We start from the raw sequence: 27,897 nt of genomic DNA on the forward strand, positions 1-27,897 counted from the left end.
GTCATACAAGTCGATGCTGTTCACAATTACAGCTGATGCACCTCTCATCCTGTGTCTAGCAGAAAGATTGGACAAACCCTGCATGCAATATTCATCATGTCACATACACAGAAGCTCTAGCACATAAGCAAATACAGAGGCAGTCAAGACACAAAACACTAGCAAGCTTCAAGATTTTGGAACAGACAGCAACATCACAAACCAGTTTGTGTCACATGACACCAGTAGCTACTCAGTTATTAACTGCTTTCAGATACTAAACCTATCACTCTTTGTTTTGCACTAGCAATTCTTCCTGCAATAACAACATTCACCAAACTGGATTACATCTGATTGACATTTCACAGGAACATAACTACAGCTACTAACACAATGCTAACCTGGTTTCTCTTACCACATGTCCGCTCAATATTTTAGGCTCATTCACACATCTCCATCACAGTGTTTCACTCTTGCCAAGTAGACCTGCCCTGTGTAATCTTGGATCAACACAAATATATCACCTGGTATTGTACTGAAAACGGAACTATGTCCATCATTCCTACTACTATCTCACACAACTCGCATTCACCCATCCATGCGCTAGTAATGGCCTACACTGCTGTGTTTCAAAGTGTGCAATATGAATGGTGGTTTTAATGGTTCGTGAGGCTACTGTGTCTCTTTTTGCAGTCACTATTGTCTTCTGGCACCATTGGATGAATAGGAGTTACTCAATAATGTACATGGTCACAGACTGTGTCTTCTTGTGGTGTACTTGATGTGTGAGTTAAAAGTTGCCTTGCATATGCGCACTCTGTCATTAAATCGATTAGTATCGTAAGAAAGTACCACTGAAAGAGTAATGCAATTTGTGTTAGCAGTGAAGACAGTTTCGCAAAAATATTCGCTTGTTTTGAGAGTCTTCAAGACCTGCTACCAGCTCCAATCAGCGTCATTTATCCCACACATTAGAGAAGTGTGTTTCATAGGTATGCCTATGAGACACTAAACTCGCGATGTGAGAACATGGCGACAATACGTGCCAACACGTCTTGCTGCCGCCTAGCGGCAGCTGTGTGAACCTGCTGCTGCTCTGGGTGGATGCTGCGAGAGCAAGCGACTCTACGATCTAAGTTTTACATCCAATACTGCCAAATAATACAGTTGACAGAGCTGCCACTTACTAAGAACGACACCTCGCAGTAATTAATTCACAGATTAGCACTCGGCAGGCCTTGTGATCCTCGCCAGAGCTGCGTAAAGCTACGTCCAAGCCGAACCATGTTTGACGCGACGCCATAACTATATATACAATTTCAGAGGGCTCCTCGAATGTACTCGCTTCGGCGGTACATATACTAAAATTGGAACGATACAGAGAAGATTAGCATGGCCCCTGCGCAAGGATGACACGCAAAATCGTGAAGCGTTCCACATTTTTTTCGCAATCTCACTCTCTCATGTCTCACATCAGCTGCTAATACCCTCAGCCACCTACACAAGTTTCGCTTCATATCTGCACCCACTTGTCACAAACTATGCTGACCATTTACGCAGTTCTCCTCCACTCTCTTTCATTCACAACAGAACATGATAAAACTGGCAATAAACCTATCCCTTACATCACCAATGCACATCTAAAATGTCACTCTAATAACAACTCAGCAAGCACACCAAAACCACAACTACACTGACACAAGTACATGTCACTAGCACCCCTTCAGCTCATTCGCAAACGTGACACAAATCACAGCGAGTCTAAGACTAAGCCTAGCACAGGCAAAAGCCTCTTCTCTTCCTCAGTATCACACTCTGCTGGCACAACATCTCTTCCTACTGTCTCAATCACGTCATTTCATAACACACACGTACTGCCACACACAACATTTGGAAACCTGACATCAACTTTACACAAGATAGCTGCATGTTCCAAATCTTTCTCACTCACATACTTTCACTCAGACTACTGCTTAAATACACTCTAGCGCTCTAAAATTAGCTTGCATTACCTAATATTTATTTTTCTCTAACGCCTACAAAGCTTCTGGTGCCTGTATGCCACTATCACATACTTTCTGCACACAGACCCACAACATTTAACTTTATTCATCTTCATGGCTGCAGCTGATGCCATAATTGTTTCAGCAGCATAAATAAACATGTGAAGGTAGATGTCTCTTTAATCATTAAGTGTGCAAGTTACCCCTTTACAGGAAGTTCATTTAACATTATGTTTCAAGTAACTCTCCTAGTGGCCTTGCTGTCCAGCTGCAGCCTCATAATACAGACTGCAGGTGACACCTCATCAGATTCTTAACTGAAGCATATCTGCCTGTGTAATAAGCCACTGCCCTTCACCTAAAAACCAACTATTACAGCAAATCTGTGGTGCACCAGCATGTCATGTACAAATTTCACTAGTGCGACACACAAAGTATTTTACAAACATGTCTGGCAATCTGCCACTACATATAGTTACCTAATTAAATTCAAAAGTGTCAGCCAATGAATACCACAACACTGAAGTGTTTAGAAAGCAGACCAGTATGCTAATATTAACATATAGTATTTAGATGTGAGGCTCTACTATTTTGACAGCACTTTGAATCCCATCAATGTCATACAAGTCGATGCTGTTCACAATTACAGCTGATGCACCTCTCATCCTGTGTCTAGCAGAAAGATTGGACAAACCCTGCATGCAATATTCATCATGTCACATACACAGAAGCTCTAGCACATAAGCAAATACAGAGGCAGTCAAGACACAAAACACTAGCAAGCTTCAAGATTTTGGAACAGACAGCAACATCACAAACCAGTTTGTGTCACATGACACCAGTAGCTACTCAGTTATTAACTGCTTTCAGATACTAAACCTATCACTCTTTGTTTTGCACTAGCAATTCTTCCTGCAATAACAACATTCACCAAACTGGATTACATCTGATTGACATTTCACAGGAACATAACTACAGCTACTAACACAATGCTAACCTGGTTTCTCTTACCACATGTCCGCTCAATATTTTAGGCTCATTCACACATCTCCATCACAGTGTTTCACTCTTGCCAAGTAGACCTGCCCTGTGTAATCTTGGATCAACACAAATATATCACCTGGTATTGTACTGAAAACGGAACTATGTCCATCATTCCTACTACTATCTCACACAACTCGCATTCACCCATCCATGCGCTAGTAATGGCCTACACTGCTGTGTTTCAAAGTGTGCAATATGAATGGTGGTTTTAATGGTTCGTGAGGCTACTGTGTCTCTTATTGCAGTCACTATTGTCTTCTGGCACCACTGGATGAATAGGAGTTACTCAATAATGTACATGGTCACAGACTGTGTCTTCTTGTGGTGTACTTGATGTGTGAGTTAAAAGTTGCCTTGCATATGCGCACTCTGTCATTAAATCGATTAGTATCGTAAGAAAGTACCACTGAAAGAGTAATGCAATTTGTGTTAGCAGTGAAGACAGTTTCGCAAAAATATTCGCTTGTTTTGAGAGTCTTCAAGACCTGCTACCAGCTCCAATCAGCGTCATTTATCCCACACATTAGAGAAGTGTGTTTCATAGGTATGCCTATGAGACACTAAACTCGCGATGTGAGAACATGGCGACAATACGTGCCAACACGTCTTGCTGCCGCCTAGCGGCAGCTGTGTGAACCTGCTGCTGCTCTGGGTGGATGCTGCGAGAGCAAGCGACTCTACGATCTAAGTTTTACATCCAATACTGCCAAATAATACAGTTGACAGAGCTGCCACTTACTAAGAACGACACCTCGCAGTAATTAATTCACAGATTAGCACTCGGCAGGCCTTGTGATCCTCGCCAGAGCTGCGTAAAGCTACGTCCAAGCCGAACCATGTTTGACGCGACGCCATAACTATATATACAATTTCAGAGGGCTCCTCGAATGTACTCGCTTCGGCGGTACATATACTAAAATTGGAACGATACAGAGAAGATTAGCATGGCCCCTGCGCAAGGATGACACGCAAAATCGTGAAGCGTTCCACATTTTTTTCGCAATCTCACTCTCTCATGTCTCACATCAGCTGCTAATACCCTCAGCCACCTACACAAGTTTCGCTTCATATCTGCACCCACTTGTCACAAACTATGCTGTCCATTTACGCAGTTCTCCTCCACTCTCTTTCATTCACAACAGAACATGATAAAACTGGCAATAAACGTATCCCTTACATCACCAATGCACATCTAAAATGTCACTCTAATAACAACTCAGCAAGCACACCAAAACCACAACTACACTGACACAAGTACATGTCACTAGCACCCCTTCAGCTCATTCGCAAACGTGACACAAATCACAGCGAGTCTAAGACTAAGCCTAGCACAGGCAAAAGCCTCTTCTCTTCCTCAGTATCACACTCTGCTGGCACAACATCTCTTCCTACTGTCTCAATCACGTCATTTCATAACACACACCTACTGCCACACACAACATTTGGAAACCTGACATCAACTTTACACAAGATAGCTGCATGTTCCAAATCTTTCTCACTCACATACTTTCACTCAGACTACTGCTTAAATACACTCTAGCGCTCTAAAATTAGCTTGCATTACCTAATATTTATTTTTCTCTAACGCCTACAAAGCTTCTGGTGCCTGTATGCCACTATCACATACTTTCTGCACACAGACCCACAACATTTAACTTTATTCATCTTCATGGCTGCAGCTGATGCCATAATTGTTTCAGCAGCATAAATAAACATGTGAAGGTAGATGTCTCTTTAATCATTAAGTGTGCAAGTTACCCCTTTACAGGAAGTTCATTTAACATTATGTTTCAAGTAACTCTCCTAGTGGCCTTGCTGTCCACCTGCAGCCTCATAATACAGACTGCAGGTGACACCTCATCAGATTCTTAACTGAAGCATATCTGCCTGTGTAATAAGCCACTGCCCTTCACCTAAAAACCAACTATTACAGCAAATCTGTGGTGCACCAGCATGTCATGTACAAATTTCACTAGTGCGACACACAAAGTATTTTACAAACATGTCTGGCAATCTGCCACTACATATAGTTACCTAAATTAAATTCAAAAGTGTCAGCCAATGAATACCACAACACTGAAGTGTTTAGAAAGCAGACCAGTATGCTAATATTAACATATAGTATTTAGATGTGAGGCTCTACTATTTTGACAGCACTTTGAATCCCATCAATGTCATACAAGTCGATGCTGTTCACAATTACAGCTGATGCACCTCTCATCCTGTGTCTAGCAGAAAGATTAGACAAACCCTGCATGCAATATTCATCATGTCACATACACAGAAGCTCTAGCACATAAGCAAATACAGAGGCAGTCAAGACACAAAACACTAGCAAGCTTCAAGATTTTGGAACAGACAGCAACATCACAAACCAGTTTGTGTCACATGACACCAGTAGCTACTCAGTTATTAACTGCTTTCAGATACTAAACCTATCACTCTTTGTTTTGCACTAGCAATTCTTCCTGCAATAACAACATTCACCAAACTGGATTACATCTGATTGACATTTCACAGGAACATAACTACAGCTACTAACACAATGCTAACCTGGTTTCTCTTACCACATGTCCGCTCAATATTTTAGGCTCATTCACACATCTCCATCACAGTGTTTCACTCTTGCCAAGTAGACCTGCCCTGTGTAATCTTAGATCAACACAAATATATCACCTGGTATTGTACTGAAAACGGAACTATGTCCATCATTCCTACTACTATCTCACACAACTCGCATTCACCCATCCATGCGCTAGTAATGGCCTACACTGCTGTGTTTCAAAGTGTGCAATATGAATGGTGGTTTTAATGGTTCGTGAGGCTACTGTGTCTCTTTTTGCAGTCACTATTGTCTTCTGGCACCATTGGATGAATAGGAGTTACTCAATAATGTACATGGTCACAGACTGTGTCTTCTTGTGGTGTACTTGATGTGTGAGTTAAAAGTTGCCTTGCATATGCGCACTCTGTCATTAAATCGATTAGTATCGTAAGAAAGTACCACTGAAAGAGTAATGCAATTTGTGTTAGCAGTGAAGACAGTTTCGCAAAAATATTCGCTTGTTTTGAGAGTCTTCAAGACCTGCTACCAGCTCCAATCAGCGTCATTTATCCCACACATTAGAGAAGTGTGTTTCATAGGTATGCCTATGAGACACTAAACTCGCGATGTGAGAACATGGCGACAATACGTGCCAACACGTCTTGCTGCCGCCTAGCGGCAGCTGTGTGAACCTGCTGCTGCTCTGGGTGGATGCTGCGAGAGCAAGCGACTCTACGATCTAAGTTTTACATCCAATACTGCCAAATAAAACAGTTGACAGAGCTGCCACTTACTAAGAACGACACCTCGCAGTAATTAATTCACAGATTAGCACTCGGCAGGCCTTGTGATCCTCGCCAGAGCTGCGTAAAGCTACGTCCAAGCCGAACCATGTTTGACGCGACGCCATAACTATATATACAATTTCAGAGGGCTCCTCGAATGTAGTCGCTTCGGCGGTACATATACTAACGATACAGAGAAGATTAGCATGGCCCCTGCGCAAGGATGACACGCAAAATCGTGAAGCGTTCCACATTTTTTTCGCAATCTCACTCTCTCATGTCTCACATCAGCTGCTAATACCCTCAGCCACCTACACAAGTTTCGCTTCATATCTGCACCCACTTGTCACAAACTATGCTGACCATTTACGCAGTTCTCCTCCACTCTCTTTCATTCACAACAGAACATGATAAAACTGGCAATAAACCTATCCCTTACATCACCAATGCACATCTAAAATGTCACTCTAATAACAACTCAGCAAGCACACCAAAACCACAACTACACTGACACAAGTACATGTCACTAGCACCCCTTCAGCTCATTCGCAAACGTGACACAAATCACAGCGAGTCTAAGACTAAGCCTAGCACAGGCAAAAGCCTCTTCTCTTCCTCAGTATCACACTCTGCTGGCACAACATCTCTTCCTACTGTCTCAATCACGTCATTTCATAACACACACGTACTGCCACACACAACATTTGGAAACCTGACATCAACTTTACACAAGATAGCTGCATGTTCCAAATCTTTCTCACTCACATACTTTCACTCAGACTACTGCTTAAATACACTCTAGCGCTCTAAAATTAGCTTGCATTACCTAATATTTATTTTTCTCTAACGCCTACAAAGCTTCTGGTGCCTGTATGCCACTATCACATACTTTCTGCACACAGACCCACAACATTTAACTTTATTCATCTTCATGGCTGCAGCTGATGCCATAATTGTTTCAGCAGCATAAATAAACATGTGAAGGTAGATGTCTCTTTAATCATTAAGTGTGCAAGTTACCCCTTTACAGGAAGTTCATTTAACATTATGTTTCAAGTAACTCTCCTAGTGGCCTTGCTGTCCAGCTGCAGCCTCATAATACAGACTGCAGGTGACACCTCATCAGATTCTTAACTGAAGCATATCTGCCTGTGTAATAAGCCACTGCCCTTCACCTAAAAACCAACTATTACAGCAAATCTGTGGTGCACCAGCATGTCATGTACAAATTTCACTAGTGCGACACACAAAGTATTTTACAAACATGTCTGGCAATCTGCCACTACATATAGTTACCTAAATTAAATTCAAAAGTGTCAGCCAATGAATACCACAACACTGAAGTGTTTAGAAAGCAGACCAGTATGCTAATATTAACATATAGTATTTAGATGTGAGGCTCTACTATTTTGACAGCACTTTGAATCCCATCAATGTCATACAAGTCGATGCTGTTCACAATTACAGCTGATGCACCTCTCATCCTGTGTCTAGCAGAAAGATTGGACAAACCCTGCATGCAATATTCATCATGTCACATACACAGAAGCTCTAGCACATAAGCAAATACAGAGGCAGTCAAGACACAAAACACTAGCAAGCTTCAAGATTTTGGAACAGACAGCAACATCACAAACCAGTTTGTGTCACATGACACCAGTAGCTACTCAGTTATTAACTGCTTTCAGATACTAAACCTATCACTCTTTGTTTTGCACTAGCAATTCTTCCTGCAAAAACAACATTCACCAAACTGGATTACATCTGATTGACATTTCACAGGAACATAACTACAGCTACTAACACAATGCTAACCTGGTTTCTCTTACCACATGTCCGCTCAATATTTTAGGCTCATTCACACATCTCCATCACAGTGTTTCACTCTTGCCAAGTAGACCTGCCCTGTGTAATCTTGGATCAACACAAATATATCACCTGGTATTGTACTGAAAACGGAACTATGTCCATCATTCCTACTACTATCTCACACAACTCGCATTCACCCATCCATGCGCTAGTAATGGCCTACACTGCTGTGTTTCAAAGTGTGCAATATGAATGGTGGTTTTAATGGTTCGTGAGGCTACTGTGTCTCTTTTTGCAGTCACTATTGTCTTCTGGCACCATTGGATGAATAGGAGTTACTCAATAATGTACATGGTCACAGACTGTGTCTTCTTGTAGTGTACTTGATGTGTGAGTTAAAAGTTGCCTTGCATATGCGCACTCTGTCATTAAATCGATTAGTATCGTAAGAAAGTACCACTGAAAGAGTAAGGCAATTTGTGTTAGCAGTGAAGACAGTTCGCAAAAATATTCGCTTGTTTTGAGAGTCTTCAAGACCTGCTACCAGCTCCAATCAGCGTCATTTATCCCACACATTAGAGAAGTGTGTTTCATAGGTATGCCTATGAGACACTAAACTCGCGATGTGAGAACATGGCGACAATACGTGCCAACCCGTCTTGCTGCTGCCTAGCGGCAGCTGTGTGAACCTGCTGCTGCTCTGGGTGGATGCTGCGAGAGCAAGCGACTCTACGATCTATGTTTTACATCCAATACTGCCAAATAAAACAGTTGACAGAGCTGCCACTTACTAAGAACGACACCTCGCAGTAATTAATTCACAGATTAGCACTCGGCAGGCCTTGTGATCCTCGCCAGAGCTGCGTAAAGCTACGTCCAAGCCGAACCATGTTTGACGCGACGCCATAACTATATATACAATTTCAGAGGGCTCCTCGAATGTACTCGCTTCGGCGGTACATATACTAAAATTGGAACGATACAGAGAAGATTAGCATGGCCCCTGCGCAAGGATGACACGCAAAATCGTGAAGCGTTCCACATTTTTTTCGCAATCTCACTCTCTCATGTCTCACATCAGCTGCTAATACCCTCAGCCACCTACACAAGTTTCGCTTCATATCTGCACCCACTTGTCACAAACTATGCTGACCATTTACGCAGTTCTCCTCCACTCTCTTTCATTCACAACAGAACATGATAAAACTGGCAATAAACCTATCCCTTACATCACCAATGCACATCTAAAATGTCACTCTAATAACAACTCAGCAAGCACACCAAAACCACAACTACACTGACACAAGTACATGTCACTAGCACCCCTTCAGCTCATTCGCAAACGTGACACAAATCACAGCGAGTCTAAGACTAAGCCTAGCACAGGCAAAAGCCTCTTCTCTTCCTCAGTATCACACTCTGCTGGCACAACATCTCTTCCTACTGTCTCAATCACGTCATTTCATAACACACACCTACTGCCACACACAACATTTGGAAACCTGACATCAACTTTACACAAGATAGCTGCATGTTCCAAATCTTTCTCACTCACATACTTTCACTCAGACTACTGCTTAAATACACTCTAGCGCTCTAAAATTAGCTTGCATTACCTAATATTTATTTTTCTCTAACGCCTACAAAGCTTCTGGTGCCTGTATGCCACTATCACATACTTTCTGCACACAGACCCACAACATTTAACTTTATTCATCTTCATGGCTGCAGCTGATGCCATAATTGTTTCAGCAGCATAAATAAACATGTGAAGGTAGATGTCTCTTTAATCATTAAGTGTGCAAGTTACCCCTTTACAGGAAGTTCATTTAACATTATGTTTCAAGTAACTCTCCTAGTGGCCTTGCTGTCCAGCTGCAGCCTCATAATACAGACTGCAGGTGACACCTCATCAGATTCTTAACTGAAGCATATCTGCCTGTGTAATAAGCCACTGCCCTTCACCTAAAAACCAACTATTACAGCAAATCTGTGGTGCACCAGCATGTCATGTACAAATTTCACTAGTGCGACACACAAAGTATTTTACAAACATGTCTGGCAATCTGCCACTACATATAGTTACCTAATTAAATTCAAAAGTGTCAGCCAATGAATACCACAACACTGAAGTGTTTAGAAAGCAGACCAGTATGCTAATATTAACATATAGTATTTAGATGTGAGGCTCTACTATTTTGACAGCACTTTGAATCCCATCAATGTCATACAAGTCGATGCTGTTCACAATTACAGCTGATGCACCTCTCATCCTGTGTCTAGCAGAAAGATTGGACAAACCCTGCATGCAATATTCATCATGTCACATACACAGAAGCTCTAGCACATAAGCAAATACAGAGGCAGTCAAGACACAAAACACTAGCAAGCTTCAAGATTTTGGAACAGACAGCAACATCACAAACCAGTTTGTGTCACATGACACCAGTAGCTACTCAGTTATTAACTGCTTTCAGATACTAAACCTATCACTCTTTGTTTTGCACTAGCAATTCTTCCTGCAATAACAACATTCACCAAACTGGATTACATCTGATTGACATTTCACAGGAACATAACTACAGCTACTAACACAATGCTAACCTGGTTTCTCTTACCACATGTCTGCTCAATATTTTAGGCTCATTCACACATCTCCATCACAGTGTTTCACTCTTGCCAAGTAGACCTGCCCTGTGTAATCTTGGATCAACACAAATATATCACCTGGTATTGTACTGAAAACGGAACTATGTCCATCATTCCTACTACTATCTCACACAACTCGCATTCACCCATCCATGCGCTAGTAATGGCCTACACTGCTGTGTTTCAAAGTGTGCAATATGAATGGTGGTTTTAATGGTTCGTGAGGCTACTGTGTCTCTTTTTGCAGTCACTATTGTCTTCTGGCACCATTGGATGAATAGGAGTTACTCAATAATGTACATGGTCACAGACTGTGTCTTCTTGTGGTGTACTTGATGTGTGAGTTAAAAGTTGCCTTGCATATGCGCACTCTGTCATTAAATCGATTAGTATCGAAAGAAAGTACCACTGAAAGAGTAATGCAATTTGTGTTAGCAGTGAAGACAGTTCGCAAAAATATTCGCTTGTTTTGAGAGTCTTCAAGACCTGCTACCAGCTCCAATCAGCGTCATTTATCCCACACATTAGAGAAGTGTGTTTCATAGGTATGCCTATGAGACACTAAACTCGCGATGTGAGAACATGGCGACAATACGTGCCAACACGTCTTGCTGCCGCCTAGCGGCAGCTGTGTGAACCTGCTGCTGCTCTGGGTGGATGCTGCGAGAGCAAGCGACTCTACGATCTAAGTTTTACATCCAATACTGCCAAATAAAACAGTTGACAGAGCTGCCACTTACTAAGAACGACACCACGCAGTAATTAATTCACAGATTAGCACTCGGCAGGCCTTGTGATCCTCGCCAGAGCTGCGTAAAGCTACGTCCAAGCCGAACCATGTTTGACGCGACGCCATAACTATATATACAATTTCAGAGGGCTCCTCGAATGTACTCGCTTCGGCGGTACATATACTAAAATTGGAACGATACAGAGAAGATTAGCATGGCCCCTGCGCAAGGATGACACGCAAAATCGTGAAGCGTTCCACATTTTTTTCGCAATCTCACTCTCTCATGTCTCACATCAGCTGCTAATACCCTCAGCCACCTACACAAGTTTCGCTTCATATCTGCACCCACTTGTCACAAACTATGCTGACCATTTACGCAGTTCTCCTCCACTCTCTTTCATTCACAACAGAACATGATAAAACTGGCAATAAACCTATCCCTTACATCACCAATGCACATCTAAAATGTCACTCTAATAACAACTCAGCAAGCACACCAAAACCACAACTACACTGACACAAGTACATGTCACTAGCACCCCTTCAGCTCATTCGCAAACGTGACACAAATCACAGCGAGTCTAAGACTAAGCCTAGCACAGGCAAAAGCCTCTTCTCTTCCTCAGTATCACACTCTGCTGGCACAACATCTCTTCCTACTGTCTCAATCACGTCATTTCATAACACACACGTACTGCCACACACAACATTTGGAAACCTGACATCAACTTTACACAAGATAGCTGCATGTTCCAAATCTTTCTCACTCACATACTTTCACTCAGACTACTGCTTAAATACACTCTAGCGCTCTAAAATTAGCTTGCATTACCTAATATTTATTTTTCTCTAACGCCTACAAAGCTTCTGGTGCCTGTATGCCACTATCACATACTTTCTGCACACAGACCCACAACATTTAACTTTATTCATCTTCATGGCTGCAGCTGATGCCATAATTGTTTCAGCAGCATAAATAAACATGTGAAGGTAGATGTCTCTTTAATCATTAAGTGTGCAAGTTACCCCTTTACAGGAAGTTCATTTAACATTATGTTTCAAGTAACTCTCCTAGTGGCCTTGCTGTCCAGCTGCAGCCTCATAATACAGACTGCAGGTGACACCTCATCAGATTCTTAACTGAAGCATATCTGCCTGTGTAATAAGCCACTGCCCTTCACCTAAAAACCAACTATTACAGCAAATCTGTGGTGCACCAGCATGTCATGTACAAATTTCACTAGTGCGACACACAAAGTATTTTACAAACATGTCTGGCAATCTGCCACTACATATAGTTACCTAATTAAATTCAAAAGTGTCAGCCAATGAATACCACAACACTGAAGTGTTTAGAAAGCAGACCAGTATGCTAATATTAACATATAGTATTTAGATGTGAGGCTCTACTATTTTGACAGCACTTTGAATCCCATCAATGTCATACAAGTCGATGCTGTTCACAATTACAGCTGATGCACCTCTCATCCTGTGTCTACCAGAAAGATTGGACAAACCCTGCATGCAATATTCATCATGTCACATACACAGAAGCTCTAGCACATAAGCAAATACAGAGGCAGTCAAGACACAAAACACTAGCAAGCTTCAAGATTTTGGAACAGACAGCAACATCACAAACCAGTTTGTGTCACATGACACCAGTAGCTACTCAGTTATTAACTGCTTTCAGATACTAAACCTATCACTCTTTGTTTTGCACTAGCAATTCTTCCTGCAATAACAACATTCACCAAACTGGATTACATCTGATTGACATTTCACAGGAACATAACTACAGCTACTAACACAATGCTAACCTGGTTTCTCTTACCACATGTCCGCTCAATATTTTAGGCTCATTCACACATCTCCATCACAGTGTTTCACTCTTGCCAAGTAGACCTGCCCTGTGTAATCTTGGATCAACACAAATATATCACCTGGTATTGTACTGAAAACGGAACTATGTCCATCATTCCTACTACTATCTCACACAACTCGCATTCACCCATCCATGCGCTAGTAATGGCCTACACTGCTGTGTTTCAAAGTGTGCAATATGAATGGTGGTTTTAATGGTTCGTGAGGCTACTGTGTCTCTTTTTGCAGTCACTATTGTCTTCTGGCACCATTGGATGAATAGGAGTTACTCAATAATGTACATGGTCACAGACTGTGTCTTCTTGTGGTGTACTTGATGTGTGAGTTAAAAGTTGCCTTGCATATGCGCACTCTGTCATTAAATCGATTAGTATCGTAAGAAAGTACCACTGAAAGAGTAATGCAATTTGTGTTAGCAGTGAAGACAGTTTCGCAAAAATATTCGCTTGTTTTGAGAGTCTTCAAGACCTGCTACCAGCTCCAATCAGCGTCATTTATCCCACACATTAGAGAAGTGTGTTTCATAGGTATGCCTATGAGACACTAAACTCGCGATGTGAGAACATGGCGACAATACGTGCCAACACGTCTTGCTGCCGCCTAGCGGCAGCTGTGTGAACCTGCTGCTGCGAGAGCAAGCGACTCTACGATCTAAATTTTACATCCAATACTGCCAAATAAAACAGTTGACAGAGCTGCCACTTACTAAGAACGACACCTCGCAGTAATTAATTCACAGATTAGCACTCGGCAGGCCTTGTGATCCTCGCCAGAGCTGCGTAAAGCTACGTCCAAGCCGAACCATGTTTGACGCGACGCCATAACTATATATACAATTTCAGAGGGCTCCTCGAATGTACTCGCTTCGGCGGTACATATACTAAAATTGGAACGATACAGAGAAGATTAGCATGGCCCCTGCGCAAGGATGACACGCAAAATCGTGAAGCGTTCCACATTTTTTTCGCAATCTCACTCTCTCATGTCTCACATCAGCTGCTAATACCCTCAGCCACCTACACAAGTTTCGCTTCATATCTGCACCCACTTGTCACAAACTATGCTGACCATTTACGCAGTTCTCCTCCACTCTCTTTCATTCACAACAGAACATGATAAAACTGGCAATAAACCTATCCCTTACATCACCAATGCACATCTAAAATGTCACTCTAATAACAACTCAGCAAGCACACCAAAACCACAACTACACTGACACAAGTACATGTCACTAGCACCCCTTCAGCTCATTCGCAAACGTGACACAAATCACAGCGAGTCTAAGACTAAGCCTAGCACAGGCAAAAGCCTCTTCTCTTCCTCAGTATCACACTCTGCTGGCACAACATCTCTTCCTACTGTCTCAATCACGTCATTTCATAACACACACCTACTGCCACACACAACATTTGGAAACCTGACATCAACTTTACACAAGATAGCTGCATGTTCCAAATCTTTCTCACTCACATACTTTCACTCAGACTACTGCTTAAATACACTCTAGCGCTCTAAAATTAGCTTGCATTACCTAATATTTATTTTTCTCTAACGCCTACAAAGCTTCTGGTGCCTGTATGCCACTATCACATACTTTCTGCACACAGACCCACAACATTTAACTTTATTCATCTTCATGGCTGCAGCTGATGCCATAATTGTTTCAGCAGCATAAATAAACATGTGAAGGTAGATGTCTCTTTAATCATTAAGTGTGCAAGTTACCCCTTTACAGGAAGTTCATTTAACATTATGTTTCAAGTAACTCTCCTAGTGGCCTTGCTGTCCAGCTGCAGCCTCATAATACAGGCTGCAGGTGACACCTCATCAGATTCTTAACTGAAGCATATCTGCCTGTGTAATAAGCCACTGCCCTTCACCTAAAAACCAACTATTACAGCAAATCTGTGGTGCACCAGCATGTCATGTACAAATTTCACTAGTGCGACACACAAAGTATTTTACAAACATGTCTGGCAATCTGCCACTACATATAGTTACCTAAATTAAATTCAAAAGTGTCAGCCAATGAATACCACAACACTGAAGTGTTTAGAAAGCAGACCAGTATGCTAATATTAACATATAGTATTTAGATGTGAGGCTCTACTATTTTGACAGCACTTTGAATCCCATCAATGTCATACAAGTCGATGCTGTTCACAATTACAGCTGATGCACCTCTCATCCTGTGTCTAGCAGAAAGATTGGACAAACCCTGCATGCAATATTCATCATGTCACATACACAGAAGCTCTAGCACATAAGCAAATACAGAGGCAGTCAAGACACAAAACACTAGCAAGCTTCAAGATTTTGGAACAGACAGCAACATCACAAACCAGTTTGTGTCACATGACACCAGTAGCTACTCAGTTATTAACTGCTTTCAGATACTAAACCTATCACTCTTTGTTTTGCACTAGCAATTCTTCCTGCAATAACAACATTCACCAAACTGGATTACATCTGATTGACATTTCACAGGAACATAACTACAGCTACTAACACAATGCTAACCTGGTTTCTCTTACCACATGTCCGCTCAATATTTTAGGCTCATTCACACATCTCCATCACAGTGTTTCACTCTTGCCAAGTAGACCTGCCCTGTGTAATCTTGGATCAACACAAATATATCACCTGGTATTGTACTGAAAACGGAACTATGTCCATCATTCCTACTACTATCTCACACAACTCGCATTCACCCATCCATGCGCTAGTAATGGCCTACACTGCTGTGTTTCAAAGTGTGCAATATGAATGGTGGTTTTAATGGTTCGTGAGGCTACTGTGTCTCTTTTTGCAGTCACTATTGTCTTCTGGCACCATTGGATGAATAGGAGTTACTCAATAATGTACATGGTCACAGACTGTGTCTTCTTGTGGTGTACTTGATGTGTGAGTTAAAAGTTGCCTTGCATATGCGCACTCTGTCATTAAATCGATTAGTATCGTAAGAAAGTACCACTGAAAGAGTAATGCAATTTGTGTTAGCAGTGAAGACAGTTTCGCAAAAATATTCGCTTGTTTTGAGAGTCTTCAAGACCTGCTACCAGCTCCAATCAGCGTCATTTATCCCACACATTAGAGAAGTGTGTTTCATAGGTATGCCTATGAGACACTAAACTCGCGATGTGAGAACATGGCGACAATACGTGCCAACCCGTCTTGCTGCTGCCTAGCGGCAGCTGTGTGAACCTGCTGCTGCTCTGGGTGGATGCTGCGAGAGCAAGCGACTCTACGATCTAAGTTTTACATCCAATACTGCCAAATAATACAGTTGACAGAGCTGCCACTTACTATGAACGACACCTCGCAGTAATTAATTCACAGATTAGCACTCGGCAGGCCTTGTGATCCTCGCCAGAGCTGCGTAAAGCTACGTCTCAAGCCGAACCATGTTTGACGCGACGCCATAACTATATATACAATTTCAGAGGGCTCCTCGAATGTACTCGCTTCGGCGGTACATATACTAAAATTGGAACGATACAGAGAAGATTAGCATGGCCCCTGCGCAAGGATGACACGCAAAATCGTGAAGCGTTCCACATTTTTTTCGCAATCTCACTCTCTCATGTCTCACATCAGCTGCTAATACCCTCAGCCACCTACACAAGTTTCGCTTCATATCTGCACCCACTTGTCACAAACTATGCTGACCATTTACGCAGTTCTCCTCCACTCTCTTTCATTCACAACAGAACATGATAAAACTGGCAATAAACCTATCCCTTACATCACCAATGCACATCTAAAATGTCACTCTAATAACAACTCAGCAAGCACACCAAAACCACAACTACACTGACACAAGTACATGTCACTAGCACCCCTTCAGCTCATTCGCAAACGTGACACAAATCACAGCGAGTCTAAGACTAAGCCTAGCACAGGCAAAAGCCTCTTCTCTTCCTCAGTATCACACTCTGCTGGCACAACATCTCTTCCTACTGTCTCAATCACGTCATTTCATAACACACACCTACTGCCACACACAACATTTGGAAACCTGACATCAACTTTACACAAGATAGCTGCATGTTCCAAATCTTTCTCACTCACATACTTTCACTCAGACTACTGCTTAAATACACTCTAGCGCTCTAAAATTAGCTTGCATTACCTAATATTTATTTTTCTCTAACGCCTACAAAGCTTCTGGTGCCTGTATGCCACTATCACATACTTTCTGCACACAGACCCACAACATTTAACTTTATTCATCTTCATGGCTGCAGCTGATGCCATAATTGTTTCAGCAGCATAAATAAACATGTGAAGGTAGATGTCTCTTTAATCATTAAGTGTGCAAGTTACCCCTTTACAGGAAGTTCATTTAACATTATGTTTCAAGTAACTCTCCTAGTGGCCTTGCTGTCCAGCTGCAGCCTCATAATACAGACTGCAGGTGACACCTCATCAGATTCTTAACTGAAGCATATCTGCCTGTGTAATAAGCCACTGCCCTTCACCTAAAAACCAACTATTACAGCAAATCTGTGGTGCACCAGCATGTCATGTACAAATTTCACTAGTGCGACACACAAAGTATTTTACAAACATGTCTGGCAATCTGCCACTACATATAGTTACCTAAATTAAATTCAAAAGTGTCAGCCAATGAATACCACAACACTGAAGTGTTTAGAAAGCAGACCAGTATGCTAATATTAACATATAGTATTTAGATGTGAGGCTCTACTATTTTGACAGCACTTTGAATCCCATCAATGTCATACAAGTCGATGCTGTTCACAATTACAGCTGATGCACCTCTCATCCTGTGTCTAGCAGAAAGATTGGACAAACCCTGCATGCAATATTCATCATGTCACATACACAGAAGCTCTAGCACATAAGCAAATACAGAGGCAGTCAAGACACAAAACACTAGCAAGCTTCAAGATTTTGGAACAGACAGCAACATCACAAACCAGTTTGTGTCACATGACACCAGTAGCTACTCAGTTATTAACTGCTTTCAGATACTAAACCTATCACTCTTTGTTTTGCACTAGCAATTCTTCCTGCAATAACAACATTCACCAAACTGGATTACATCTGATTGACATTTCACAGGAACATAACTACAGCTACTAACACAATGCTAACCTGGTTTCTCTTACCACATGTCCGCTCAATATTTTAGGCTCATTCACACATCTCCATCACAGTGTTTCACTCTTGCCAAGTAGACCTGCCCTGTGTAATCTTGGATCAACACAAATATATCACCTGGTATTGTACTGAAAACGGAACTATGTCCATCATTCCTACTACTATCTCACACAACTCGCATTCACCCATCCATGCGCTAGTAATGGCCTACACTGCTGTGTTTCAAAGTGTGCAATATGAATGGTGGTTTTAATGGTTCGTGAGGCTACTGTGTCTCTTTTTGCAGTCACTATTGTCTTCTGGCACCATTGGATGAATAGGAGTTACTCAATAATGTACATGGTCACAGACTGTGTCTTCTTGTGGTGTACTTGATGTGTGAGTTAAAAGTTGCCTTGCATATGCGCACTCTGTCATTAAATCGATTAGTATCGTAAGAAAGTACCACTGAAAGAGTAATGCAATTTGTGTTAGCAGTGAAGACAGTTTCGCAAAAATATTCGCTTGTTTTGAGAGTCTTCAAGACCTGCTACCAGCTCCAATCAGCGTCATTTATCCCACACATTAGAGAAGTGTGTTTCATAGGTATGCCTATGAGACACTAAACTCGCGATGTGAGAACATGGCGACAATACGTGCCAACACGTCTTGCTGCCGCCTAGCGGCAGCTGTGTGAACCTGCTGCTGCGAGAGCAAGCGACTCTACGATCTAAGTTTTACATCCAATACTGCCAAATAAAACAGTTGACAGAGCTGCCACTTACTAAGAACGACACCTCGCAGTAATTAATTCACAGATTAGCACTCGGCAGGCCTTGTGATCCTCGCCAGAGCTGCGTAAAGCTACGTCCAAGCCGAACCATGTTTGACGCGACGCCATAACTATATATACAATTTCAGAGGGCTCCTCGAATGTACTCGCTTCGGCGGTACATATACTAAAATTGGAACGATACAGAGAAGATTAGCATGGCCCCTGCGCAAGGATGACACGCAAAATCGTGAAGCGTTCCACATTTTTTTCGCAATCTCACTCTCTCATGTCTCACATCAGCTGCTAATACCCTCAGCCACCTACACAAGTTTCGCTTCATATCTGCACCCACTTGTCACAAACTATGCTGACCATTTACGCAGTTCTCCTCCACTCTCTTTCATTCACAACAGAACATGATAAAACTGGCAATAAACCTATCCCTTACATCACCAATGCACATCTAAAATGTCACTCTAATAACAACTCAGCAAGCACACCAAAACCACAACTACACTGACACAAGTACATGTCACTAGCACCCCTTCAGCTCATTCGCAAACGTGACACAAATCACAGCGAGTCTAAGACTAAGCCTAGCACAGGCAAAAGCCTCTTCTCTTCCTCAGTATCACACTCTGCTGGCACAACATCTCTTCCTACTGTCTCAATCACGTCATTTCATAACACACACCTACTGCCACACACAACATTTGGAAACCTGACATCAACTTTACACAAGATAGCTGCATGTTCCAAATCTTTCTCACTCACATACTTTCACTCAGACTACTGCTTAAATACACTCTAGCGCTCTAAAATTAGCTTGCATTACCTAATATTTATTTTTCTCTAACGCCTACAAAGCTTCTGGTGCCTGTATGCCACTATCACATACTTTCTGCACACAGACCCACAACATTTAACTTTATTCATCTTCATGGCTGCAGCTGATGCCATAATTGTTTCAGCAGCATAAATAAACATGTGAAGGTAGATGTCTCTTTAATCATTAAGTGTGCAAGTTACCCCTTTACAGGAAGTTCATTTAACATTATGTTTCAAGTAACTCTCCTAGTGGCCTTGCTGTCCAGCTGCAGCCTCATAATACAGACTGCAGGTGACACCTCATCAGATTCTTAACTGAAGCATATCTGCCTGTGTAATAAGCCACTGCCCTTCACCTAAAAACCAACTATTACAGCAAATCTGTGGTGCACCAGCATGTCATGTACAAATTTCACTAGTGCGACACACAAAGTATTTTACAAACATGTCTGGCAATCTGCCACTACATATAGTTACCTAAATTAAATTCAAAAGTGTCAGCCAATGAATCCCACAACACTGAAGTGTTTAGAAAGCAGACCAGTATGCTAATATTAACATATAGTATTTAGATGTGAGGCTCTACTATTTTGACAGCACTTTGAATCCCATCAATGTCATACAAGTCGATGCTGTTCACAATTACAGCTGATGCACCTCTCATCCTGTGTCTAGCAGAAAGATTGGACAAACCCTGCATGCAATATTCATCATGTCACATACACAGAAGCTCTAGCACATAAGCAAATACAGAGGCAGTCAAGACACAAAACACTAGCAAGCTTCAAGATTTTGGAACAGACAGCAACATCACAAACCAGTTTGTGTCACATGACACCAGTAGCTACTCAGTTATTAACTGCTTTCAGATACTAAACCTATCACTCTTTGTTTTGCACTAGCAATTCTTCCTGCAATAACAACATTCACCAAACTGGATTACATCTGATTGACATTTCACAGGAACATAACTACAGCTACTAACACAATGCTAACCTGGTTTCTCTTACCACATGTCCGCTCAATATTTTAGGCTCATTCACACATCTCCATCACAGTGTTTCACTCTTGCCAAGTAGACCTGCCCTGTGTAATCTTGGATCAACACAAATATATCACCTGGTATTGTACTGAAAACGGAACTATGTCCATCATTCCTACTACTATCTCACACAACTCGCATTCACCCATCCATGCGCTAGTAATGGCCTACACTGCTGTGTTTCAAAGTGTGCAATATGAATGGTGGTTTTAATGGTTCGTGAGGCTACTGTGTCTCTTTTTGCAGTCACTATTGTCTTCTGGCACCATTGGATGAATAGGAGTTACTCAATAATGTACATGGTCACAGACTGTGTCTTCTTGTGGTGTACTTGATGTGTGAGTTAAAAGTTGCCTTGCATATGCGCACTCTGTCATTAAATCGATTAGTATCGAAAGAAAGTACCACTGAAAGAGTAATGCAATTTGTGTTAGCAGTGAAGACAGTTTCGCAAAAATATTCGCTTGTTTTGAGAGTCTTCAAGACCTGCTACCAGCTCCAATCAGCGTCATTTATCCCACACATTAGAGAAGTGTGTTTCATAGGTATGCCTATGAGACACTAAACTCGCGATGTGAGAACATGGCGACAATACGTGCCAACACGTCTTGCTGCCGCCTAGCGGCAGCTGTGTGAACCTGCTGCTGCGAGAGCAAGCGACTCTACGATCTAAGTTTTACATCCAATACTGCCAAATAAAACAGTTGACAGAGCTGCCACTTACTAAGAACGACACCTCGCAGTAATTAATTCACAGATTAGCACTCGGCAGGCCTTGTGATCCTCGCCAGAGCTGCGTAAAGCTACGTCCAAGCCGAACCATGTTTGACGCGACGCCATAACTATATATACAATTTCAGAGGGCTCCTCGAATGTACTCGCTTCGGCGGTACATATACTAAAATTGGAACGATACAGAGAAGATTAGCATGGCCCCTGCGCAAGGATGACACGCAAAATCGTGAAGCGTTCCACATTTTTTTCGCAATCTCACTCTCTCATGTCTCACATCAGCTGCTAATACCCTCAGCCACCTACACAAGTTTCGCTTCATATCTACACCCACTTGTCACAAACTATGCTGACCATTTACGCAGTTCTCCTCCACTCTCTTTCATTCACAACAGAACATGATAAAACTGGCAATAAACCTATCCCTTACATCACCAATGCACATCTAAAATGTCACTCTAATAACAACTCAGCAAGCACACCAAAACCACAACTACACTGACACAAGTACATGTCACTAGCACCCCTTCAGCTCATTCGCAAACGTGACACAAATCACAGCGAGTCTAAGACTAAGCCTAGCACAGGCAAAAGCCTCTTCTCTTCCTCAGTATCACACTCTGCTGGCACAACATCTCTTCCTACTGTCTCAATCACGTCATTTCATAACACACACCTACTGCCACACACAACATTTGGAAACCTGACATCAACTTTACACAAGATAGCTGCATGTTCCAAATCTTTCTCACTCACATACTTTCACTCAGACTACTGCTTAAATACACTCTAGCGCTCTAAAATTAGCTTGCATTACCTAATATTTATTTTTCTCTAACGCCTACAAAGCTTCTGGTGCCTGTATGCCACTATCACATACTTTCTGCACACAGACCCACAACATTTAACTTTATTCATCTTCATGGCTGCAGCTGATGCCATAATTGTTTCAGCAGCATAAATAAACATGTGAAGGTAGATGTCTCTTTAATCATTAAGTGTGCAAGTTACCCCTTTACAGGAAGTTCATTTAACATTATGTTTCAAGTAACTCTCCTAGTGGCCTTGCTGTCCAGCTGCAGCCTCATAATACAGACTGCAGGTGACACCTCATCAGATTCTTAACTGAAGCATATCTGCCTGTGTAATAAGCCACTGCCCTTCACCTAAAAACCAACTATTACAGCAAATCTGTGGTGCACCAGCATGTCATGTACAAATTTCACTAGTGCGACACACAAAGTATTTTACAAACATGTCTGGCAATCTGCCACTACATATAGTTACCTAATTAAATTCAAAAGTGTCAGCCAATGAATACCACAACACTGAAGTGTTTAGAAAGCAGACCAGTATGCTAATATTAACATATAGTATTTAGATGTGAGGCTCTACTATTTTGACAGCACTTTGAATCCCATCAATGTCATACAAGTCGATGCTGTTCACAATTACAGCTGATGCACCTCTCATCCTGTGTCTAGCAGAAAGATTGGACAAACCCTGCATGCAATATTCATCATGTCACATACACAGAAGCTCTAGCACATAAGCAAATACAGAGGCAGTCAAGACACAAAACACTAGCAAGCTTCAAGATTTTGGAACAGACAGCAACATCACAAACCAGTTTGTGTCACATGACACCAGTAGCTACTCAGTTATTAACTGCTTTCAGATACTAAACCTATCACTCTTTGTTTTGCACTAGCAATTCTTCCTGCAATAACAACATTCACCAAACTGGATTACATCTGATTGACATTTCACAGGAACATAACTACAGCTACTAACACAATGCTAACCTGGTTTCTCTTACCACATGTCCGCTCAATATTTTAGGCTCATTCACACATCTCCATCACAGTGTTTCACTCTTGCCAAGTAGACCTGCCCTGTGTAATCTTGGATCAACACAAATATATCACCTGGTATTGTACTGAAAACGGAACTATGTCCATCATTCCTACTACTATCTCACACAACTCGCATTCACCCATCCATGCGCTAGTAATGGCCTACACTGCTGTGTTTCAAAGTGTGCAATATGAATGGTGGTTTTAATGGTTCGTGAGGCTACTGTGTCTCTTTTTGCAGTCACTATTGTCTTCTGGCACCATTGGATGAATAGGAGTTACTCAATAATGTACATGGTCACAGACTGTGTCTTCTTGTGGTGTACTTGATGTGTGAGTTAAAAGTTGCCTTGCATATGCGCACTCTGTCATTAAATCGATTAGTATCGTAAGAAAGTACCACTGAAAGAGTAATGCAATTTGTGTTAGCAGTGAAGACAGTTTCGCAAAAATATTCGCTTGTTTTCAGAGTCTTCAAGACCTGCTACCAGCTCCAATCAGCGTCATTTATCCCACACATTAGAGAAGTGTGTTTCATAGGTATGCCTATGAGACACTAAACTCGCGATGTGAGAACATGGAGACAATACGTGCCAACACGTCTTGCTGCCGCCTAGCGGCAGCTGTGTGAACCTGCTGCTGCTCTGGGTGGATGCTGCGAGAGCAAGCGACTCTACGATCTAAGTTTTACATCCAATACTGCCAAATAAAACAGTTGACAGAGCTGCCACTTACTAAGAACGACACCTCGCAGTAATTAATTCACAGATTAGCACTCGGCAGGCCTTGTGATCCTCGCCAGAGCTGCGTAAAGCTACGTCCAAGCCGAACCATGTTTGACGCGACGCCATAACTATATATACAATTTCAGAGGGCTCCTCGAATGTACTCGCTTCGGCGGTACATATACTAAAATTGGAACGATACAGAGAAGATTAGCATGGCCCCTGCGCAAGGATGACACGCAAAATCGTGAAGCGTTCCACATTTTTTTCGCAATCTCACTCTCTCATGTCTCACATCAGCTGCTAATACCCTCAGCCACCTACACAAGTTTCGCTTCATATCTGCACCCACTTGTCACAAACTATGCTGACCATTTACGCAGTTCTCCTCCACTCTCTTTCATTCACAACAGAACATGATAAAACTGGCAATAAACCTATCCCTTACATCACCAATGCACATCTAAAATGTCACTCTAATAACAACTCAGCAAGCACACCAAAACCACAACTACACTGACACAAGTACATGTCACTAGCACCCCTTCAGCTCATTCGCAAACGTGACACAAATCACAGCGAGTCTAAGACTAAGCCTAGCACAGGCAAAAGCCTCTTCTCTTCCTCAGTATCACACTCTGCTGGCACAACATCTCTTCCTACTGTCTCAATCACGTCATTTCATAACACACACCTACTGCCACACACAACATTTGGAAACCTGACATCAACTTTACACAAGATAGCTGCATGTTCCAAATCTTTCTCACTCACATACTTTCACTCAGACTACTGCTTAAATACACTCTAGCGCTCTAAAATTAGCTTGCATTACCTAATATTTATTTTTCTCTAACGCCTACAAAGCTTCTGGTGCCTGTATGCCACTATCACATACTTTCTGCACACAGACCCACAACATTTAACTTTATTCATCTTCATGGCTGCAGCTGATGCCATAATTGTTTCAGCAGCATAAATAAACATGTGAAGGTAGATGTCTCTTTAATCATTAAGTGTGCAAGTTACCCCTTTACAGGAAGTTCATTTAACATTATGTTTCAAGTAACTCTCCTAGTGGCCTTGCTGTCCAGCTGCAGCCTCATAATACAGACTGCAGGTGACACCTCATCAGATTCTTAACTGAAGCATATCTGCCTGTGTAATAAGCCACTGCCCTTCACCTAAAAACCAACTATTACAGCAAATCTGTGGTGCACCAGCATGTCATGTACAAATTTCACTAGTGCGACACACAAAGTATTTTACAAACATGTCTGGCAATCTGCCACTACATATAGTTACCTAAATTAAATTCAAAAGTGTCAGCCAATGAATACCACAACACTGAAGTGTTTAGAAAGCAGACCAGTATGCTAATATTAACATATAGTATTTAGATGTGAGGCTCTACTATTTTGACAGCACTTTGAATCCCATCAATGTCATACAAGTCGATGCTGTTCACAATTACAGCTGATGCACCTCTCATCCTGTGTCTAGCAGAAAGATTGGACAAACCCTGCATGCAATATTCATCATGTCACATACACAGAAGCTCTAGCACATAAGCAAATACAGAGGCAGTCAAGACACAAAACACTAGCAAGCTTCAAGATTTTGGAACAGACAGCAACATCACAAACCAGTTTGTGTCACATGACACCAGTAGCTACTCAGTTATTAACTGCTTTCAGATACTAAACCTATCACTCTTTGTTTTGCACTAGCAATTCTTCCTGCAATAACAACATTCACCAAACTGGATTACATCTGATTGACATTTCACAGGAACATAACTACAGCTACTAACACAATGCTAACCTGGTTTCTCTTACCACATGTCCGCTCAATATTTTAGGCTCATTCACACATCTCCATCACAGTGTTTCACTCTTGCCAAGTAGACCTGCCCTGTGTAATCTTGGATCAACACAAATATATCACCTGGTATTGTACTGAAAACGGAACTATGTCCATCATTCCTACTACTATCTCACACAACTCGCATTCACCCATCCATGCGCTAGTAATGGCCTACACTGCTGTGTTTCAAAGTGTGCAATATGAATGGTGGTTTTAATGGTTCGTGAGGCTACTGTGTCTCTTTTTGCAGTCACTATTGTCTTCTGGCACCATTGGATGAATAGGAGTTACTCAATAATGTACATGGTCACAGACTGTGTCTTCTTGTGGTGTACTTGATGTGTGAGTTAAAAGTTGCCTTGCATATGCGCACTCTGTCATTAAATCGATTAGTATCGTAAGAAAGTACCACTGAAAGAGTAATGCAATTTGTGTTAGCAGTGAAGACAGTTTCGCAAAAATATTCGCTTGTTTTGAGAGTCTTCAAGACCTGCTACCAGCTCCAATCAGCGTCATTTATCCCACACATTAGAGAAGTGTGTTTCATAGGTATGCCTATGAGACACTAAACTCGCGATGTGAGAACATGGCGACAATACGTGCCAACCCGTCTTGCTGCTGCCTAGCGGCAGCTGTGTGAACCTGCTGCTGCTCTGGGTGGATGCTGCGAGAGCAAGCGACTCTACGATCTAAGTTTTACATCCAATACTGCCAAATAATACAGTTGACAGAGCTGCCACTTACTATGAACGACACCTCGCAGTAATTAATTCACAGATTAGCACTCGGCAGGCCTTGTGATCCTCGCCAGAGCTGCGTAAAGCTACGTCCAAGCCGAACCATGTTTGACGCGACGCCATAACTATATATACAATTTCAGAGGGCTCCTCGAATGTACTCGCTTCGGCGGTACATATACTAAAATTGGAACGATACAGAGAAGATTAGCATGGCCCCTGCGCAAGGATGACACGCAAAATCGTGAAGCGTTCCACATTTTTTTCGCAATCTCACTCTCTCATGTCTCACATCAGCTGCTAATACCCTCAGCCACCTACACAAGTTTCGCTTCATATCTGCACCCACTTGTCACAAACTATGCTGACCATTTACGCAGTTCTCCTCCACTCTCTTTCATTCACAACAGAACATGATAAAACTGGCAATAAACCTATCCCTTACATCACCAATGCACATCTAAAATGTCACTCTAATAACAACTCAGCAAGCACACCAAAACCACAACTACACTGACACAAGTACATGTCACTAGCACCCCTTCAGCTCATTCGCAAACGTGACACAAATCACAGCGAGTCTAAGACTAAGCCTAGCACAGGCAAAAGCCTCTTCTCTTCCTCAGTATCACACTCTGCTGGCACAACATCTCTTCCTACTGTCTCAATCACGTCATTTCATAACACACACCTACTGCCACACACAACATTTGGAAACCTGACATCAACTTTACACAAGATAGCTGCATGTTCCAAATCTTTCTCACTCACATACTTTCACTCAGACTACTGCTTAAAT

General features: G+C 42.0%; 10 non-coding genes and 1 pseudogene across 10 annotated transcripts; all 11 read left to right on the plus strand.

Moving 5' to 3' along the window:
* Positions 1 to 1,316: 1,316 nt before the first annotated feature.
* Positions 1,317 to 1,423, plus strand: LOC126196691 (U6 spliceosomal RNA). Its single transcript, XR_007539147.1, has one exon. It is a non-coding gene; the product is annotated as a U6 spliceosomal RNA (small nuclear RNA).
* Positions 1,424 to 3,915: 2,492 nt separating this feature from the next.
* LOC126196692 (U6 spliceosomal RNA) lies at positions 3,916 to 4,022 on the plus strand. Its single transcript, XR_007539148.1, has one exon. It is a non-coding gene; the product is annotated as a U6 spliceosomal RNA (small nuclear RNA).
* Positions 4,023 to 6,518: 2,496 nt separating this feature from the next.
* Positions 6,519 to 6,614, plus strand: LOC126196828 (U6 spliceosomal RNA; annotated as a pseudogene).
* A 2,492-nt stretch (positions 6,615 to 9,106) lies between these two features.
* On the plus strand, positions 9,107 to 9,213 carry LOC126196693 (U6 spliceosomal RNA). Its single transcript, XR_007539149.1, has one exon. It is a non-coding gene; the product is annotated as a U6 spliceosomal RNA (small nuclear RNA).
* A 2,491-nt stretch (positions 9,214 to 11,704) lies between these two features.
* On the plus strand, positions 11,705 to 11,811 carry LOC126196695 (U6 spliceosomal RNA). The gene has a single exon (XR_007539150.1). It is a non-coding gene; the product is annotated as a U6 spliceosomal RNA (small nuclear RNA).
* A 2,476-nt stretch (positions 11,812 to 14,287) lies between these two features.
* Positions 14,288 to 14,394, plus strand: LOC126196696 (U6 spliceosomal RNA). Its single transcript, XR_007539151.1, has one exon. It is a non-coding gene; the product is annotated as a U6 spliceosomal RNA (small nuclear RNA).
* Positions 14,395 to 16,888: 2,494 nt separating this feature from the next.
* On the plus strand, positions 16,889 to 16,995 carry LOC126196697 (U6 spliceosomal RNA). The gene has a single exon (XR_007539152.1). It is a non-coding gene; the product is annotated as a U6 spliceosomal RNA (small nuclear RNA).
* Positions 16,996 to 19,472: 2,477 nt separating this feature from the next.
* On the plus strand, positions 19,473 to 19,579 carry LOC126196698 (U6 spliceosomal RNA). Its single transcript, XR_007539153.1, has one exon. It is a non-coding gene; the product is annotated as a U6 spliceosomal RNA (small nuclear RNA).
* A 2,477-nt stretch (positions 19,580 to 22,056) lies between these two features.
* LOC126196699 (U6 spliceosomal RNA) lies at positions 22,057 to 22,163 on the plus strand. Its single transcript, XR_007539154.1, has one exon. It is a non-coding gene; the product is annotated as a U6 spliceosomal RNA (small nuclear RNA).
* Positions 22,164 to 24,655: 2,492 nt separating this feature from the next.
* On the plus strand, positions 24,656 to 24,762 carry LOC126196700 (U6 spliceosomal RNA). The gene has a single exon (XR_007539155.1). It is a non-coding gene; the product is annotated as a U6 spliceosomal RNA (small nuclear RNA).
* A 2,493-nt stretch (positions 24,763 to 27,255) lies between these two features.
* LOC126196701 (U6 spliceosomal RNA) lies at positions 27,256 to 27,362 on the plus strand. Its single transcript, XR_007539156.1, has one exon. It is a non-coding gene; the product is annotated as a U6 spliceosomal RNA (small nuclear RNA).
* The last annotated feature ends 535 nt before the right edge of the window (positions 27,363 to 27,897 follow it).

This window comes from Schistocerca nitens, chromosome 7 (assembly GCF_023898315.1).
Source record: "Schistocerca nitens isolate TAMUIC-IGC-003100 chromosome 7, iqSchNite1.1, whole genome shotgun sequence".
NCBI lineage: Eukaryota > Metazoa > Arthropoda > Insecta > Orthoptera > Acrididae > Schistocerca > Schistocerca nitens.